The sequence below is a fragment of the Eschrichtius robustus genome, chromosome 1 (genome assembly GCF_028021215.1).
Source record: "Eschrichtius robustus isolate mEscRob2 chromosome 1, mEscRob2.pri, whole genome shotgun sequence".
Lineage (NCBI taxonomy): Eukaryota > Metazoa > Chordata > Mammalia > Artiodactyla > Eschrichtiidae > Eschrichtius > Eschrichtius robustus.
In genome coordinates, this window is record NC_090824.1 from 131699870 (window position 1) to 131712405 (window position 12536).

The following is a 12536-nucleotide window of genomic DNA, read 5'->3' on the forward strand; positions in this document are numbered from 1 at the left end:
GCCTGTGCCAGGCTGCTGGAGACGCATGGTCAGTCAAAAGCCAGCTCCAACTACCATTCATGTGAGTGAGGCCGTTTTAGACCCTCCATTCCCTATCAAGCCACCAGATGGCTGCAGCCAAAGTCAGCAGAAGGCTTGCCCAGGTGAGCTCAGCCCAAGTTGCTGACCCACAGAATCATAAGAAAATATAACTGTAGTTTTAAGCCACTGAATTTTAGTGTTGGCATGTTATACAGTAACAGATATTTGAGATACTACTTCTTTGTAAAAAAATATATAGACACCTTTAGATTAGGAATGATAAATAGGTTACATCTCATCTATTAACTTTATTGATTCGTAGTGTTTTCCTGGAAGGCTGTGTTGAGAAGAATTTGAGGACAACTTAACGGAAAAAAACCAAGATTCCAGTAACGTTTGCAGAGAACATGGGCGGGAATTGTGGCAATATGTCTGGTTAGATTTGCCATCCTTGTTCCATATTATCGATCAGAGATCAATGAATAACGAAAGCAGAATAACCAAAGTTAAATGTTAAGTGGGCTAATTGGAAAGGGGATTTTCCAATGAATTAGGTAACATCTCCCTGGAACAGTGATGGTGAAGGCAGAACTCCTTGAGTGAACTCAACCAGATATTATTGACATCACCAGCGAACACAGTTCTGTGACTAAGGAAACCCACAACGTGGGATTCCAGCTGGTGACCCAGGTTTCCCTGGGGCAGTCACAAGTGGCTTTATTATGGCCACAGATCTCTTCCTCAGCTTCATAGGCCCAGAAACTCAGTCTTGCTAGTGCATCTGGAGCGGACTGGGCTCTTGGGAAGAGATCTACAAGAACCACATTCATGGCATACTGACAGCAAAATAAAATGTGAGGACATTCCAAGGGTACAGCAAAGCTTATCTGCTCCCCAGACTAAATTAGTCATCGAAAAGGCTCAGTCCCATGAAGAGGATGGAATGAGAGGAAAGGAAGTGGGAAGGTTCAGAGTGAATATTTCACATGGGTCAGGAAAGGCGGATAAAATATCTCTGGTCTGACAACAGTGCCCTCTCCCCAGCAGTGGGAAAACCTCAGACCCTCAGGTCCAGTGCCTGTCTCCCTTGAGAATAAGTGGAGGCACACTGGCCACTTGTAGACATTGATTCCTCTTGCAACATCTCTGCAGATCCCATTCCTTCTGAGAGACATGCTTCCCCAGACAAGTTAATATAATTGACTAAGCCATTGCTCCTTTTCTATTCAGAAGCACCTTCTGGGGATTCAACCTTAATTAGAGTTTGTTTTCCCAAGTTCCTAACTATCCATCGCCACCTTGATTTATAAGGCATCTTGCCCCTTCAAAGATTTCTATGTAATGCATTGATTTTGTCTGCCCATCCAACCATCCATCCATCCATCCATCCATCCAACCATCCATCCATCGTTTCCCCGATTAATTCTGTAAATACCTAATATACACTCAGGTGCTGGGAGACACAAAGAGGAACAAGGCATGGGCCCATCAAGGAGTCACAAAGGTGAGAAAGGAGACAGGAATCCAGGTGGGAGACCAGTCTTAGACAAGTCCAGGGAAGACATGAAGATACTCTGACCAAGACTGAGCGGAGGTGATAGGGAAGATGGGGCAGATATCAGAGGAAGAGAGTGTTAAAGACAGAAAGTGGGAGGTGACTGCCTAGGGGGCAGGTAGTGAGGAGAAGGAGGAGAGCAGGGTAAGAAAAATGATGGTTAACTACTAAGTATTATTAGTGTCATCATTATTATTATTAATAGCTGGTGTTTATTGAGCACATGAACCATGCCAGGTACTATTCTAAGCCCTTTATATGCACGAATTCACTTAATACTCACAATCCAGAAAGACAGGAACTGTCATGATGTCCATATTTCAGGTGAGGAGGTGGAAGCACAGAAAACTAAGTAACTTGTCCAAGGTGACACAGCTAGTAAGTGTCAGGGGTAGGATGACCCTCAGATGACCAGTTCAGTGTCCACAAAGATAGGAAATATAGGAGGAAGATACACAGAAAAGTTTTAGAAATGTGCAATTTGGGAGGCCTGGGACCATCCCAGTGGAGGCTCCCGTAGGGAGGTGTGTGTACAGGACAGAGGCCAAGGAGAGCGTCTGTGCTGGAAACATGAACTTAGACACCATCAGCATCCACACGCAGTGGTGGAAGCCATAGGTGTGGTGTGGAATGTCAAGGACAGGGCTGAGGTCAGGACCTGGGAGAGGCCCCAAGAGTGAGGGAGCATTTGGAGAGAGAGGAGCCTGCTGGGGAGTACGGGAAAGAATGATTAAAGAGTTAGGATATGAACCAGGAACAGGGGGCGTCATAGAGCGTGAAGGAGTGAAGAGTTTCAGAAAAGAGGCAATGCTCCCCTGAGTCCCAAGCCAGCAGGGAGCATATGAAGAGGCCTGAAAGCAGCCAGTAGATTGGACATTCAGGAGGTGTGACAACTAGCAACCTTGACAAGCACAGTTTCAGTGGCATGAACTCCAGCTCCCAAAGCACCTGGGTCAGTGGTTCTCAAACGCTGGTGCAAAAAAACCTCCCGGTAGTTTATTAAAATGCAGATTCCTGGGAACTACCCCCAGAGAGTTGGATTCAAAAAGCTTGAATTTGGGCCCCAGAGTCTGAATATTTAACAAGTCCCATCTCCCGACCTCTATTCCCAGGTGATTCTGATATGGTTGATTCACAAGCTCTATGTTGATAAGCACTGCCCTGAAGACACAAGCATTTCCTTTCCCACCTGCCCCAGGTTCTGGCTTCCCGTTAAATGGGCCACAACCTCCTGTGAGAGATCAACGTTGTGAGTGACCAACCTTTTCAGTTCACACCTTCCCACAGGGGCCTTGCCCCACAGGCCCTTTGGCATAAATCATATTTCAACACTATAATTAGCAAAACGTTCGTACATACTACAGACACACACACATTCATGTGCATGCACAGAATAGGAGAAAGAGAAACGTTTATCTCAGAGACTTATAAGCAAATAAATACACAGGGCTAATTCAATGAAGGAGAGGAGGAAACTAGAACAATAAAAAAAGGCAATGCTCAAATGAATCAAATACCACCAAAGACAGCATATAAATGAGGTTATGGAAATTTATATTTACTCTTATAATACATTTATATTTACTCTTAGGAAAAAAGAGCCAAAGGAACACAGAGGAAGGGGTAACAAATTCAGCTTGGAGGACGTGGTTAGGCAGCCTTGAGAATGTGACATTTGAGTTAGGCTTTGAAGGGTGAATAAGAGTTCCCAAGGAAGAAAGGGAACAGAATTCCAGGCAGAGGAACAGCAAGTGCAAAAGTAGGGAGGTAGGAAGGCGCACTGTGTTTCCAGGAAAGATAAGAAGATTAGCGTGGCTGGAAGAGAGGAAATAGGGTGGAGGGAGGGAGAAGCAGATGGAGTAACAGTGAACTAGGGTGGAAAGCTACGCTGGGCCACCCACCCTTTGGAGGCTCTCTGATGCATGCTAAGGAATTTGTACTTGATCTTGGAAGAAATGGAGAGTCTGTGTGGTTTTGAAGCAGGGGCTCTCTCTTTTGTTTCCTGGAGCTGCGAATATCACAGTGGGGAAGCTGGCAGATCTCATCCCTTCTGCCTACTACAGCGTCCAATAGAGGGGAGATCTCTGGTAGAGACAGAATCCTGAATTCACATGGTACTTGCAGACACAGCTTTTGAATTTGCTTCTCCTGAGCTGTGGAACCTGAAGACTATCATTTGGGAAATAAACCATGGGGAATGAGGAGGGAGAAACAGAGTGGGGAGAAAGTACCCTCGACTCCAATTCCCCAAATGCAAAAAAGAGAAGTATAACATCTCCTTGGCTAAACATGGATTTAAAATAATCACAGAAAATAAAGTTTCATTTTTGCAGATGGGCTAGGGGAGGAGAACTAAAAATGATCAAAGAACAACAAAGTAGAAAAAACAAACAGAGGAGGAAAGAATATAAAAACAGGAAGTCAGCAGGCAGTAGTTCTCCATGAGGTCATTAGCACAGGCCCCAGGGGCTGATTCTCTGGAGGTCATGGGGTGGGGTGGGGGGAGAGAAAGCTGGGGTACAACCCTTTTCTCATAGCTGTGGGCACTAGAACAGGCCAGACATGGGATCAATGCCAGACACACCTGGGAAATTCCACAAAAGAATTATTTCTAAGTGGGCTGGGGGAGGAGTAATCTCAAAGCTGCCCACTGGGCCTTGGGGTGAAGTAGGAGGCAGCAGCTGAATTCAGGTCGGAAACTGAGCCCTGTGTCTGGATCTCTGTGACTCTGGGCAAGGGCCTCTGCCTCGGCAGGCCTGTTTCCTCATCTGGGATTTAATGTGATTGGCCAAGCCTCCATGCACGGTGGCCAGAGGGCACATTAAAATCCAGCTGTACACTTTGGCGTGAGCTGTGACCAGGAAAAGAGTGTTTTACTTTTCTAATTTACACTCAAACGTCGTTCTGCCAGCCAAAGCCAGAGCCAAAGGGCTGTGACCACCCAGAGAGGTACCTTTTTCTCATTCATATGTAGGTGCTTCATGGGCTGATGGTGGCCCTGAACGGGGGTGTGAATGGAGGTGCAGTGGACTAGCTTGGAAAAATCGGCTAAGGCCTCCCCGTGGAGGGTCTTGGATGCCATGCTAAGGAAACTGGACTTAGTATTAAAGGAAATGGAAAGCAAATGTGCTCGAGCCCACTGGCCTCCCACCAAGCTCTTTTCCTGGCCCTGCTCAATGCAGAGGCTCTACTGAGGCTGTCACCCACCTCCTAACACAGCAGGCTGCCTCAGCCGCCACGGAGTGAGCCCTGGGTTTGGGCATGACCTTTATTATGTCCCCTGTGATGGGAGGAGCTGAAACAGCCCCCAGACCCATGTCCACCCTGACCTGGACCCACTGAATTTGGCCCCATAGCTGCCCAGAGGGCCCAGCTACACAACCCGTAAGTACAAGAGAGTTAATGCCCCACAGGATGAATTTTGACCAGAGAGAGACCCACAACAGGGAGGAAACAACCGAGAGATTCCTAACTCTTCTCCCCAGCAGACCGTTCCACAGTGCCGTGGTTTCATGTGGTCTCCTGGAAACATCCAGCATGGCTGAACCATCCTTTTAATTCCTGTGGTGCCACAGCCAGCTCAGTAATGGACCACTTTGCATTTATTCTGCTCTTTGTCTGCCCCACTTCCTCTTTCTCTCAGTCTCAGCCATGGGATTAACTCCCCTCCCCATAAAGCTTTACAATATAAGCTTTGCCTCTTGTTTTTTAGAGCAAATGGGCTAAGACCAGGGCTGGTATCCTCCCTCTTGCTGACCCTGGCCAATGAGAGCTTGCCAATTAGCATACGACTCTTCTTGCCCCTGAGTTGTTGGAACAAACTCATACTTGCTACAGCCATTTGGGCCGTAGAATCAAGAGGGCGTGGAGTCAAACAGACTGGGGCTCAAATTCTGGCTTCATCGCTCACTAGTTCTGTACATAAACTTGGGTGATGACCTCTTTAAGTCTTAGTTTCCTCCTGTGTGAGATGGAGATAATAAAACTTCATGGAGTTGGGGATGATTACATGAACTGAGATAAGGTATGCAGAATATTCAGCATATTGCTGGGCACATAGGATGAGCTCAGAAAGTGCTGTTTTTGTTGTAATGATTAGGACGGTTGAGGAGTCGGCATCCAGGAGGCCTTTGAGTCAGCGCTCAGCAACAGCGTCTGCGAGAGCGACATACTCAGCCCGAGGGAGGGGCGTGACTCTGACACCGAGGCCCGTCTGGAAGACTTCCCAGACTGGATTCTGAGCATGGGGGTTCTCTGCTCTTTGAACATGGAGGGTGACATGAACATTAGTCCAAGCCCCCCGCCCCCCCTCGCAACGTTTCCTCCAAGGGCTGCACGCACCCATTGGCTGCCCACTCTGACCTCGGCCCGGAGCATGTCCACCCCTCAGTGCTATTTCTGCTGCAGCTCCTGCCCCCATTTGATCCTCAGACAGGACAGGCTTCTTGCCTGGCTTGTGTCCACTCTGGCCTTGGTCTTGGAGACAGAGGGCACGATTTGGCGGGAGATGAGGCCCAGGGCAACCTAGGACAGGGGCTCACTGAGCTCAGTCTCGGCGGCCTACAGAAGCCTCGCATGTCAGCAGCTCAACCTCAAGGTCACTGTCACTTTTGCACAGCAGTGCTGTTGCTGGGGTCCTGCGTCTACTTTCACTGCTCCACTGCTGGGTGATAACAGACCACTGGTGGGGTGGGGAGAAGAGGGGAAGGGGCTTCCCCTCCTCCCTCACCCCGCTGTGTCTCTACACCTGCCCCACGTCTGAAGCTGAGCACTTAGGTGTGAGGGAACGGAGACAGGCTGGAGGATGGGCTACTACAGGTTTTGTTTTGTTCTGTTTCATTTTTTGATGATGGGGGAGCTTGCACATGGAAAGAGCCAGAAAGACAGAGAGACATGAAAGTTGGTGGAGCAAAGACCCAGAGAACCCTGGGAGGGGTCGAAGGTTCTGGAATCAGGACACAGGTGAAGAGATTCTGGTCTCCATACGAGCGGGACACCTCTGCTCTCCGACGTCGGTGGGGGGATGTAGGGGTGCGGACATAGACACATCTGTAGGAGGGAAGCTGGAAGTTGAGGAATTTCATGCTGCACGATCTCAATTTTCTCTGGGAACCAGGAGGCAAAGCCATCTACTGACAGGGGAGTTGAAGGAAGGGTGGAATTAGAGAGTAGTGGTGAAGATCTGGAATAGCCATCGCGGGGAAGGGACAGGATACTTTCTATCTTTCAGGGCCCCGATGCCCTGAAGACTGTGAATTTACGATTTCCTCTTCAGCAGTATCCAGCAGTAGAGGCCATCCAGCAGTACCAAGATTTTAGTCGCCAGCGGGCCATCCCCGTGTGCTGTCTGCCTCCTCTCCCCTCCAGGGTCAAGTGACTGGCTTTATGGACAGCGTGGGTACGGCGACAGCGTGGGTACGGCATCAGCATGGGTACGGCAGGAGCAGATGGCCAGGTAGGGAGACATGCCTCCCTGGCAGTGATTGATCTCCTGGAGCCCAGTGTCCCAGGAGGCAGCACGCAACCAAGGCAGGGTGGAGCCGCCCGTCGCCTGGGGTATACATGCTCTTTAAACACTAGGACCTAGATCTCAGCCTGTCAATCAAACACTGCTCACGAGATGCCACTCCACTGCCTCTCCGAGGACCAGCATGTAGACAAGACATCCCACCACCCTTCCCTGGTGCCAAGGCCAGCTTGATTAAAAGGCGCTTGTCCAGAGGTTGTATTAATTGATGTATAACTGATTGTATCTGTTTCCGCAGATTAGTTGTTTCCCTGAAACTCCCCAGGTGGGTGGGTGAGGAGAGCTAGGGACCAGGGTGACTTGGAAACATGTTTCCTGGAAGAGGATTTATTGGCAGAGCAACCGAACTGGGGCCACTTACTGACCTTATACGTGAAGTAGCTTAGTGCTCAGCCCTGGCCTACCTTCCCGGGATGCCACGAGCACACAGATGTCAACCAAGGAGCTCAGCCTCTTAGGAGAGAGATGAGTCCTGTGAATGCATTGCGTTCTCACTTTTTTTAAACCACCTTGAATTTTGTTGATCCGCTTATCTAAAAGGATAAAGAACCAAAAACAAAAGCCACCGCCCCCTCCCTCCCACACACCCATATGCCCACACCTACGCTCCGTTTTTTATCTCCAGGTTCTGCTATTCATCTCTTTCTGTTTTGGCAGAGTTGAAACATTGTTCTACAGTGATCTTTCGTAGGTCGCCATCTCGTGGTAGAAGAGGGTAACTGCCCATTTATGCTCTGTTGAAATAACGAGTCATTTCAGCAAGTACTGTATTTGTTGAGAGTCCACTCTCTATGAGGCGCTGTATGGTAACTGCAGTCAGCTCTTTACATTAAAAATAAGAGTCTGCATATGTGGTGGGAAACTTCCACTGGAGTGGATGATAACAGTCATTCCAGACCCTCCATAACAGCTGCATCATAGGAACCCTATATCTCACTCTCCAATCTATTTGAAATTTCACTGAGAATCTTGGATGCCGAAAGGAGCCTGATGGAACAAGGCTGCCTGGGGCTGCAGAATTCATTTCAGGCACAACAAAACGTGACCTTTTCCAGCTGTGAGAATTTCCCATCCCTACACATCAGTGGTTCTCAGCCCTGCTGCACGTCAGAATCACCTACAGGCTTTGACAAACAGTGATGCCCAGATCTCATTCCCAGAGATTCTGATTTAATAGTTCAGGGGTGAGGCATTGGTATTTTTAAAGCTCTCCAGGTGATTCTAATGTGCAGTCAGGATTGAGAGATGCTATAAAAATTGGTAAGCACGGGTCAGGCGTCACCCATTTTATTGCTATCATAACTGGGAGAATTTCTCCCTTACATACACATGCCTTCCTCACTCGCCCCCAACTCAGAGAGGAATTGGGAGCAGCAGGGCTCCATCATCTAAGAGTTATCTGTCTCTCATATTACAAGGAATATTTCCCAAGTTTCTAGGGGGGATCTTTGAGAAGCTCCACAAGCTACTATTAAAAGGTATATGACCAATAGGCCCCTTTTCTTATTCTTGGCCAGACTAAGGGAGTACAGTTTGAAAGAAGAATGGGTGGGGGAAGAGTTGAGCATAGAAGCATATTCTGGTCCCCAAAAGAATGTAAAGTAAAATTTCAAGGGGGCAGCCTTGCAAAGTAATTAGGGGAAAACAAGGTTTTCTTTTCTCCTTATGGGTCTAAAGGTACTCTATGCTATCCTGTGAATTAATGTTTGTCATTAAAAGGGTGTGTGTGTGCACCAACTCTTAGTCCACGGGTATTTGAAAAATAAAGAGGTCCATTTTCTTTTTTTTTTCTTTTAAATTTTAAAAAATTTATTAAAAAAATAAAACGTAATGGTACAAAAAGGTTGAAAGTAAAAGAATTTGGAAAGATATACTGTGCAAATATAAACCCAAAGGAAATTATATAATAACAGATACAGTAGACTTGAAAGCAAAAGCGTTACGAGAAATAAACAAGGGCACTTCATATCAACAAGTCCAATTTACCAGGAAGTTTTAAATTTGTATGCACTTAACTTCAACTTACATAGAGCAACGGAGCTACAAGGAAAAAATAGACAAATTCACTCTCATAATAGGAGATTTAACATACTGCTGTCGTTCACTGATGGAGGGTAAGGAGGTCCATTTTCAGGCCACGTTTTGGTGGAAGACCTTAACTAGGACCAGGTATGGGGTTCCCACATACCCCACAGCTTACCTGGCTCTGGAGGACTTGCAGAGCCCGTGTACAGCTTGGACGATTTGGCTGAGCCACTCTGGATGGAATAACTAAGCCTTGGCTTAAATGAACTCCTGGGGAGTTGGGTTGGGGTGGAGATCCTTGTGTGACAGACCAGTCCCTATAGGTGGGAGGTGGTATTTATTAAACATGGGAAGGGATGCACACCCCAGCCTGGGGAGGTTTGCAGAGGGAGGCTGTCTCTTCGAAAGGAAGGCAGATGTAAGATCAAGGGAGCAAACTTGGGTTCTGGAGAGCCCGCACGGAAAGAGTTTCCTCCTATGAGACATTTAATTTCTTGGATTCTTTTCCAAGAAAAGTGGTATTGATGGCTGCTTAAAATTCTCTCTCTTATTTGTTGTAACTTTAGTATTTCCAACCTTTAGGAAAGCCTGAAACATTTATTTATTCCTGCTTGTGTGATAACATTGTGAAGAGAAAAGAGACGCATTCGTCTGCCTTCCCCTGCACGTAGGCCGTTATTCAGGAAGCAGCAGGATGCTGGGGGCGCCTGCCCAGTGTTGACCTGAGTTGTGACCCACACAGAGCTCAGAGTCACCAGGAAGAGAGCTGGACTCAGAGGGACAGAGGCCAGGGAAACTCAGACATGGGAGAAGGGAGACAACCCTTACTTCTCTCCCAAATATAGAAGGAGGAAGGGAACGCTTAAGAAGGAAAACTATCATTTAGGTTGTACCATAAATTCCTTCATCACTGAGATAAAGGGGGAGAGAAGGATGGTTGACTGAGAGGGCTGATCCGGAGAGATTTTAACTTAATTGGTTTGGGGTAATAGCAGGACATTCAAGTAGAGACTTCCCACAGACATGAGGACATATATGGTAAACAGAAGTTGAAAAATTTAAGACCAAAAATAAAAATTGGACAGTTTAAGCAGTATGGAAATGTTCCAGATATAAGAGGTTTTGGAGATATAGACCAAGTCGTAGCCTTTTATTTTCCACCTGAGGAAACTGAGACCCCAGGAGGGGCAAGGCTCACTGACATCTCCAAAGCTACAGTTATTTGACCTGAGATCCATGGCATGGACCCACCTCTCCTGACTCCCAGTTCACGTCTTGTTTTTGTTTGTTATTTTCCCAGGTGTCATCTTGGTCCTGGTCATCTTAACATCGACGCTGATGAACACATGAAAGGCAATGCGTTGGATGTTCTGGGGAACTCACTGACCAATTCTCCTTTATTGGGTTTTCTGGTGTTAATTAAAGGAAATTTTTATTTTCAGTTTTTTTTAAGTCTATTTTTGCCTTGTTTTGTTTTTAGTAATTACCAATGTTTGTGTAGGCAGAGAATTAAATCCCTTAGTCAGAGTCTCCTCTTTGTTTTCAGTATACACAAAGACTAGGATTGCGTGCGCAAAGTGTATCCAATGGTCCCATTTAAAAGGGAATTTGAAATTGAGCCACAGAGCTTGGCTGCGGTCCTCATGCTAAATGATTCCAAGTGGAGACATTCGCCCATGACCAGGGTGACCAGGGCTTTGAAGAGGAGAATGAAGGCAGGAAAGAGGTGCAGAAACCACCCAGGAACCAGATGAAATGCTTCCTTTGAATGGGAACTGGCTACCTTGGGGTGGCAGAAAGGGAGTCAGTGATTCTCAGAGCTCAGGCTTAAACCTCTCTCTCTCTCTCACACAGGATTAATGTCTGTAGAGCCGTTTTGTTGGCATTTGGGTTGGCATTTCTGCTGCCAGCCAGAGGCCAGCAAATAGACACCTCTGTTGGTGCTCAAGTATCATCTCTTTTCTGCGTTAAAAGAGAAGGCATTTCAAGTAGTGACTCATGGGCCTCTCAGTAGCCTCATTTTCCAGTGTTTTCTGAGGCCAGAGGTGCTAGCCCTTCCCGTGATGCACTGTGCTCCATGGTTGAGCCTCACTTGCCCATGAAGAGTTAGTCGGGATGGCATAAAAAAGAGTTCCAGGAGGTGTTCAAACTTGCCCCGAGTGGTGTGTTTATAGCAACAGGACCCAAGCGGTAAGCTGGCCATAAAGCTTCTGTGGTCTGGATCGGGTCACCCTGTACCTGGGACCCTCAAGAAAGCTTGGAGACACCATGTTTGTTTATTCTGAGGCAGGAAGCCAAGAAAACACATTGGAAGGAGCCCTGACCCTTCGTCATCCGAGTTAGCCAGACACGGAAATTCTCTCTAACCACAAGAAAAAACCACATTTTTAAATGCAAACTGTTTCCTTGTCCCACCCAGTCCTCTCAGTCTCAGTTCAATGCTCCAATTATTTGGAACTCTCTTCTCAAAGAATGATTACTTTCCTCTTTAATTAATCTTTTTTTTTAAATGAAAAATCGCTTTTTCCATTATTCACTGTTACAGATCCATTTTCCACCTAGCAGCCAGAACTGATTCCTTTCCAACTCTTTCTATGGCTCTACATGGGCTGGCCCTGCCCTTCTCTCTGACTTCACTGTATCTCCTCCCAGCCCTTAGCTCCAGCCACACTGGCCTTTGTTTATTTACTAAGCACTTCAGGTTTGGGGGACTGATAAGGATGGATTAGTTGGCATATACACTTGAAACGATGCATCAATCATTTTCATTACTTTTTAAAAATTTACATACAGTAAACTCCATTTTTGCTGTTGTTCAGTCCTATGAGGTTTTACACATACATCGATTTTTGTAATCACCACCACAAACAGGATACCAAACAATGCCTACACCCAAAAGAATTCCCTCATGCTACCCCCTTGTAGTCAGTTTCTGTCCCCACCCCATGGCAACCACTCATCTGTTCTTATACTTTTGCCTTTTCCAGACTGTGATGTGAAGCGCATCATGCAGTATATTATCTTTTGAGGCTGGCCCCTTTCACCTAGCATGATGCATTTGAGAGTCATGCACGTTGTTGTGTTGTAGCAATAGCCCATTCCTTTTTTGTGTGTGTGAGTAGCATTCCATTCATGGATGTATCACAGTTTTTTTTTAAATCCATTTACTCATTGGAGAATATCTGAGTAGTTTCCAGTTTGGGGCAATTATGAATAATGTTGCTGTTAATGCTGTTATTAAAAATTAATGCACAGGTTTTTGTGTGCATATAAGTTTTCACTTCTCTATAATAAATAAATACCTACAGAGGAGATTGCTCAATCAAAAGGTAAATATATGTTTAATTTTTTAAGTATATTTTTAACTTTTTAAGAACATATCAAACTGTTATCTAGAGTGTCTGTCCT